The sequence below is a fragment of the Octopus bimaculoides genome, chromosome 17 (genome assembly GCF_001194135.2).
Source record: "Octopus bimaculoides isolate UCB-OBI-ISO-001 chromosome 17, ASM119413v2, whole genome shotgun sequence".
NCBI classification, from domain to species: Eukaryota; Metazoa; Mollusca; class Cephalopoda; order Octopoda; family Octopodidae; genus Octopus; species Octopus bimaculoides.
In genome coordinates this window covers 35836505-35844591 of record NC_068997.1, presented here as the reverse complement: position 1 = coordinate 35844591, position 8087 = coordinate 35836505, and the positions used below count along the sequence as shown (strand labels likewise).

The following is an 8087-nucleotide window of genomic DNA, read 5'->3' as shown; positions in this document are numbered from 1 at the left end:
ACTTTTTTTCAGAATCGGAATCTCCATAGCCTAAAACGTGGGATTCCGTAAAAAAATTAATAAATAAGGGGGGGAAAGGTTCAGATTACATATAGTCCATCTCTACCCAGGATGTTTTCCAATTTGTTTCTTGTATCAAGCAATAGACAAAAGCATTTAAAAAAATTAAATTCGTAAAGCCGAACAAAATGAAAAATATTAATTCTATTTTTCCCCTTTACTTTTTACATTCCTACAATATAGTTAATTATCGTATCCTATATCCATACTGTGTCCTTGCATATTAGGTGAGTATTTCAGAAATATTTTCACTTTTTAAACAAAAACTGTCTAATACATTCGTATATGTTTTTTAATTGAAACACTCTGAATCATTTTGGAGATTTATTGTTTTAATAAGAAGTTTTAAAATACAGATAATCACGAGGGACGCAGCATAAGAGAGTCATCGTAGAAGGAGAGAACAGTTGCGCAAGGAACAGCGGGAAGAAATAAGGAATCAAAATCGTACGAAGCTAAGACAAAGAAGAACCAAAATAATCCAAGAGGTGAGGGAGCGTATCCTACGGCATAGGAAGGAAAGAAATCAGCAAAGGATAGAACAAATGAGCTAGGATCTATGAGAATTGTATTTTCAAAATAAGAGAGATAGAAATCAACAGTATCGAGAATATATGAGTCAAAAGCAAAGGCAGCTGTACTTAGAAAATATGAGAAGCGGAGTTCAAGAAAGAAAAGAACATATGAAAGGCAGAATTACCTTCAAGATATGAGAAACAGAGTTCAAGAAAGAAGGGAAAATATGGAAGAAGATGAAACACAGAATTATCTTATGACAGACAGAGCTCAAATAAGAAGACGGAATATAATAAAAGAACAACAAAATTCTCGGTTTACGATTGATGAGATGAACGTAGTATGCCCACACTGTCATGCACGCAGATTTCCGCAGGAAGCATTTAATTGCTACCGTAATGGTAAGGTTTCCAAAAATATCCTGACCAATTAAAACAACTTTTGGAGAATACCAACAGTGAAGGAATGAATTTTAGACAGAACATTAGAAACTATAACTCAATGTATTCGTTCCCCTCATTTGGAACCAATGTTACACGACCTCCTGGTCGTGGCCCTGTTGCAATATACTTTTCTGCCATAGGCACAAGTCCTGAAATTTTTGTGGGGAGGGGCCAGTCGATTCGATCGACTCCAGTACGCAACTGGTACTTAATTTATCAACCCCGAAAGGATGAAAAGGCAAAGTCGACCTCGGCAGAATTTGAACTGAAAACGTAAAGACAGACGAAATACCGCTAGGCATTTCGCCCGGCATGCTAACGATTCTACCAGCTCGCAGCCTTTAACTGTCACAATATAGAAACATTTCTCTAGGCACCAGCACACAATTTACAGATGTTTACATTTTTTATATTCTCCGTGAATTTTTCACGGGCCCAGTTAGTAATTATAAATACAAGAACTCCGTAAGCCAAAGTCGGTTAGTGAGAGCAACCGACAAAGAGGAGGCTGACTGGCTCAAACGAAATGCTGTCTCGACTGAAGTAACTTCACAGAGTGACAACTATGGATTTAACCAGCATAGAAGTTGTCTCATCCCACCCTCTCACTTTCATTAGCTCAATTTCTTTTCTCTGCAACATTACCATATCTCTCTCGGCATAACTACAGAGTTGTACCCCTCAGACTTTTGGAAGGTCATAACTTTCAGAAAAATTAATATTTTTTTATGAAATTTTCTATGCATATAGTATTTACTATGTAGATTCCGAATATACAAAAATTTCCGGTGAAAGTGTTTTGGAATGGGGGTGGGGGACAATTTTCGGAAATTCCAACAGAATCCACTTAAATTCCTCTTAACTTCCAGGAAAATGAATATTTTTTCGTGAAATTTTCTACAAATATACCTTGATGTATGTACATTTCGAGCATGTAGGAATTTTGAAGGAAACAACTGCAGGTTATTTTACAGAGGTGTTCCCCACTCGGTGATGTTTCGGAGCAAGTCGTCCATAATTGTTTCATTTTTCTCTAGTATGTGCGTATGTGCATCCGTAGATTTCTAATGAAGTAATATACGCTGCTTCTGTTCTCTTCTACTTCTCTACTAGAAATGTTTACTTTGGAATTTACTTCTATTGAGAAAAAAAATCGTGTGCATGTTATTTTTAACGTAAGTTTTCTTATGACGGCTTCTCTTCACTGTCTATTACTTGATTAGAAATCTACGGATGGTACAACTGGGCGGGTACACCTCTGTAGTTATGCCATCTCTCTCTATATACTACTATGAAATCGTGTACACACATATACAGGCCGAAATTAACTTTCTTTACCTCACATGCTTTTCCACTTATATTATTACACACACCTGCCCGTCGAGGCATGGCATTATATTAAGTAACGGTAAACAAACAAAAAATAGAATTAAACATCAACTTTGATCACTGTTTTTCTTTCATCTTACACATCTGCAACATCAACACCTGTTACAATTGGTAACTGCTAACAATCAACATATAAAATTATGCATTACCGTTACAACTGGTCACTCCATCTAAAAAGAATTGTTGCCTTCTGAAGCTACATTAGATGCTATCTTTTTCTTACTGACACAACTTAAAAAGAACCCGCTTTTCTGATACTGCGTGTTCCATTACGTCATCACATACATATTTGGTGAGCCGAGCTAAAGAAATACGGCTTTCTTTTCAACCGCCTTTTACTTTGCTCCAACAGTCGTCATACCAAACGAAAAGAATGACAGCATTCGTCAGCGCCAAAATACACCTTTATCAACTCAATGTACAGCCTCAATCTAACTTCATGTCATCCACTGATAATCAGATTCCACAGTTACAATTCAAGTTCCACAAATACACTCCACTTTTGTCAAACCACAACTCTCGCTCCACTTGTTTACAGAACGTGGGATCTTTTCCCTTTGAACAGCACATCGAGAAATTAATTTTTTGTAACTAAACACTTTCAAACTTCGAACACTGGTAGAATGTGTCATATAAAACATCTTTTACTCTTAGTGCCGTTGAGAAAAGTTTATATTTTCAAAGTTATTTTGTGTTAAAGTTGTTGTATTTCCGTAATTTCAACCAATCAATGACGTGTATTCAGCTGAATAAAATTACTGCTGTTGTTTGTCAACAACAACTATCGGCGGTGTATATTTCGTTTGTCACTGTTATTTATAATATTGTTTGTATGTTTGTACTGGTTTTAGCTTTCGGGTTTTAGGGTTAGGGTTAGGGTTCGGGTTTTAGAGTTAGGGTTAGGATAGTGTTTTAGGGTCTGGGTTAGGGTTTGTAAGATGATAAATATTGGTTGGCACTGGAAGGGTGCCACACAATTCCTTACATAAATGTTAGAGGAAATTAGCAGAACAAAAAAACATCCGAACATAAAAACAATCCTTTTATTCTGTATGTACAAAAATGTACACCTCGGAACAATCAGTAGCCAGGTTTGGTGTGGAAGCAGCAAAGTCAGAGTGAATCATACTTTGTGAAGGCAGGTCAAATACCGAGCTGGTCAAATAACGGTCAGCAGCAGAGGCGAACAGAGAGCTGCTGAGAACACGTCCGCCTAGTTCAGGGGCTGCGTCTCGAGTCTGAGATACTAGAGAACTCTGCTGCTGCTGGTTTTCTGTGCATGCGCATCAGGGACCTTTCGGCAGGCGTTCCAAAAGGTTCCAGGGTTTTAGGGTTAGGGTTAGGTTTTTAAAGTTAGGGTTAAGGTTAGGGTTTTAGGATTAGGGTTAGGGTTAAGGTTGGGGTTTTAGGGTTAGAGTTAGGGTTTTAGGATTAGGGTTAGGGTTGGGGTCTTAGGGTTAGAGTTGGGGTTTTAGGGTTAGGGTTAGGGTTGGGATTTTAGGGTTAGAGTTACGGAAAAATGTGAAAAATGAAGAAATTGGAGGAGGGGCAAAAATGTCTTTCCGAGAATAGTAGCTGAAAAACGGAAAAAAAAAACTAAAAGCAGTAGAAATGCATGAACAATTGTGGTGGTGCCATGAAGTAAACATGCTTCAGATACACTTGTTTATTCATACAAACATAACTGAGATGAAATATGTCATAAATAACAGTGACAAACGATATATACACCACCGGAAGTTGATGTTAACAAACAACAGCAGTAATTTTATTCAGCTGAATACATGTCATTGATTGGTTGAAATTACCGAAATACGACAACTTTAACACAAAATAACTTTGAAAATACAAACTTTACTCAACAGCACTATGAGTAAAAGATGTTTTATATGACACATTCTACCAGTGTCTGAAGTTTGAAAGTGTTTAGTTACAAAAAATTAATTTCTCGATGTGCCGTTCAAAGGGTAAAGAGAATGCGTTACACAAAGCACTATACTGCGATGCATTTCACTACAATGAAACCCTGCCGACACACAAAGAATCCATTGACCAAGGAAGCTCATAAATGTGGCATTTCGACAGCTGCCTGCCTAGAAACTAACTGGAAGAAATTACGGAAGCCCGCACATGCAACGTCTCCGGCACACACACGTTTTTCGTCTCGTCCTGATGTACAGACCCTGTATTTTCTACGAACTTCTGCACGAATATAAGACTTTCATATAGACTCTCAACAACTTTTTTCTTTGCATACACATTTTGTTTTCCTCACTTTTCAGCAGTAGACTTTTAAGAAAGGACACTTTTTTCAGCTAAGTTTATCACTTTTGTTTACTCATTTTTCTACTGTTCATTTCTTTTACTGCAGCACACAATGTTCATACATGTACCTGCATGCTAACACTGTCACATTCATGCACCACACCATACCTTTCTCGCTTATTTCACATCCTCTCTATGCCCTTGTAGACACAACTCACCTCTGTAAGACTACATGCCTGTCATGTATACATAGAGAAAGTTATTTGTCCTTTACAACATGCCAGCACACCTCACTTTCACTTTCAAAGCATTTAATACCTCAATCACTGGCTTATTCAACACTGTATTTGTAATCAATGCTGCCTCAGCCTTGCACCTAGTTACGCACATGCATGCATCTTTCCTTGGTGTCTAGCCTCGCTCACACTTTTGCATACACACGCAACTCAATGATGTCTTGACTGCCTTCTTTTCAACCTGTCTGTGCCCACTCAGCTCTTTTCCTAAATCAATGCACGTTGGATGTTCACATGCTCTGCACTCATGTTTAGACATAACTTTTTTCTGTTAGATTACTGTTTGGTCACATAATAAACGGAGAAAAGTTACCTGTCTTGCACAACATTCCAGCATACCTCACTCGTTCTTCCTAACCTCGGCAATTACCCACGACAACAGCACCAGACACATTTCATTTCTGAAAAACCTTCAAGACATTTCATACAGCAATCCTGCAAGAAGATCTACAATATCATGGATTGAGAATACACTCACTCACTCACCTGAGCTTATTTTGCAGTAAATTTTGATAAGTGCACCTGCATTTGTGTATACACCTGCATGCATGCGCTAACTCATTCCTGTACTGCCCAGTCACTGACTGCACATATTTACATGCAATGCAACACCGCTATTCGGACCTATCCAAATAGAAAATTGTTCCATATACACTTCAATGATCCTCTCTCCTGATATGCAAAATTTTTCCTCAGCCATGCATTTCTTTCTTTTCCTGGATCATTTGTTTCTTTTTCTCAGAAGTTCTCTGGAGGAGAAATGATGTAGTGACTTCATTTAGGTATAGAGTAGATTTTAACCAGAATCTACCAATTTCCCTTAACATTTCAACAGCACTTTTCTCACAGAGAAACACTGGTTGACAGCAAGTTACATTTAATATATGGCTTTGCTAAGCTGATTTATGTCATTACCACTTGACCCTCTTGACCTCTTCTAGGCCATGAAAATTTAGAATTGAGATAACAGGTATCCCCAACGAAATCTATTGTTCTCAACAATATGTCACTCCTTCTAACTAGTTTTGTATAGTTATAAATGCAAGAACTCAATAAGCCAAAGTCAGTTAGTGAGAGCAACTGACAAAGAGGAGGCTGACCGGCTCAAACGAAATGCTGTCTTGACTGAAGTAACTTCACAGAGTGACAACTATGGAATTAACCAACATAGAAGTTGTCTCATCCCACCCTCTTGCTTTCATTAGCTCAATTTCTGTTTTTCTGCAACGTTACCATATCTCTCTATATATACTACTATGAGATCGTGTACACACATATACAGGCCGAAATTAACTTTATTTACCTTGCATGCTTTTCCACTTATATTATTATACACACCTGCCCATCAAAGCATGGCATTATATTAAGTAACGGTAAACAAAAAATTGGTGTCAACATCAACTTTGATCAGTTCTTCTTTCATCTTGCACATCTGCAACATCAACACCCGTTACAATCAACATATATCATTATACATTACCATTACAACTGGTGACCCCCGACTCAAAAGAATTACTTCCTTCTGATGTGACAAGAGCCATTGCATATCGTTACAACTATCATAACAGGTACCATTACAGACACATACGTCCTTATAAACACACTTTCAATACATACTGATCCACGTATTTTATTTTTCAGTTTTTTTTCCAGGTCCTTTCTGAGTATAGTTTTCCTGTTTCCATATATGTAGGTTTTGACTTTTAATTCATCATTAGTATTATCATTAAACAATGACGATAAACCTGCAAGGAAGTAGTTTTTTTTTGTTTGTTTTATTTTGATATTGTTTTTTATGAAGAGATACCTCCTTCATCATTTCAGCATGCCACTGCTCATCTCAGTAAGGGAGTTGATGGGGTGAGTTTGACATACAAACAAAAGCATTTGCCTGCTCACATGCAGAACAATACCTCTCTCTCTCTCTCTCTCTCTCTCTCTCTTTGATAATGAGCAAGGATCCAAAATGTTAAATTCTTCTTTCTTAGTGGCAAGGAAACTCTTTATGGCAATGCTATTAGGTTGGGATGATTAATGGTTAGTGAAGTTGAACTTGGCTGTGTGCTATTCCTCCAAAATAAGCAGACCCATCTTTTCTGTTTCATTCATAGTTTTTGAAATTTTAAAATCAACTGAAAACTTTCAAATTTAGTATATTGATGTTATTTTCACACAGAATCTGACTTTGTTATTCACTTGTTTCAGAAAAATTTTAGAAAAATGTTATTGAGGCTTAAACTTTGATTATTTTTACCCAATTATAAAACAAGATTTGAAAGCTGGCATTTTGTGCATGATGACAACATTACAACTATAAAACATTCAACGACAGAAGTTTTAATAAATTTTAATGAATAAAGTCATATGAAATGTTGGAATAGGCATGAAAACAAAATAAAAAGGTAAAATCCTCAACAAATTTTCTTTTATCTTTTTTCGAAAAATTACAATACATTTTTTTGTAGTGAAAATTCAGAGGCCCATGTGTTTTCTACTTGCTGTGTGTGGGTACCATGTTTCAAGTTAATAAATTCAATACTGTGGATCACTATACTGTGTTGATTTTAACCATCAATTTACAGTATGTGAGAGTAGACCCTCCACAAGTCACTGGAAATTATGGTTCCTGGAAGAACCAACTGATGTATGCATTCTTCTTGTGTGACACAATTCCAACATGGCACCGCATAAAGAAAAACAGGTCTGGTCTTGTCACACATTCCTCCAAGAGCGCACTGCTCAGGTAATGAGCATTTTTCCTTGGTTGTATTTATGTCCTGAGAAAACTGTTTCATCTATCTCACCAATCTTCCCAGGACCACCTATCTATACAGGGTTGCAGAGCAAGTCCTCCACACATATTTCATGAACATTGTTGTAATAATCAACAGCAGTGCAATGGCTCATCCCCAGTTCTTCAACACCAAACCGGACTTAAGTCAATTCTTTAACCCATGAGTAAAGGGAAAAAAACAGTACAATCCTAAGTGCCACCTTCCAACTTTCTGACAGACACACACTTGTTGCATCTTTTTTAGAAGAACTACCAGTAAATTTTCCTATGAAGCATCTTCTTCATATAATGTGGTGTCTCTTTGTACATAACCCCCCCCCCCCC

At 37.2% G+C, this 8087-nt stretch overlaps 1 protein-coding gene across 2 annotated transcripts in view; it reads right to left on the bottom strand.

The window, feature by feature from the left end:
• Positions 1–2943, bottom strand: part of LOC106874300 (uncharacterized) — a 373269-nt gene extending 370326 nt beyond the window's left edge. For both annotated transcript variants that reach the window (XM_052974178.1, XM_052974177.1), the window contains exon 1: positions 2558–2943. The gene's annotated coding sequence lies outside the window, so the exon portion shown is untranslated. The remainder of the gene's footprint in view (positions 1–2557) is intronic.
• Positions 2944–8087: the final 5144 nt, after the last annotated feature.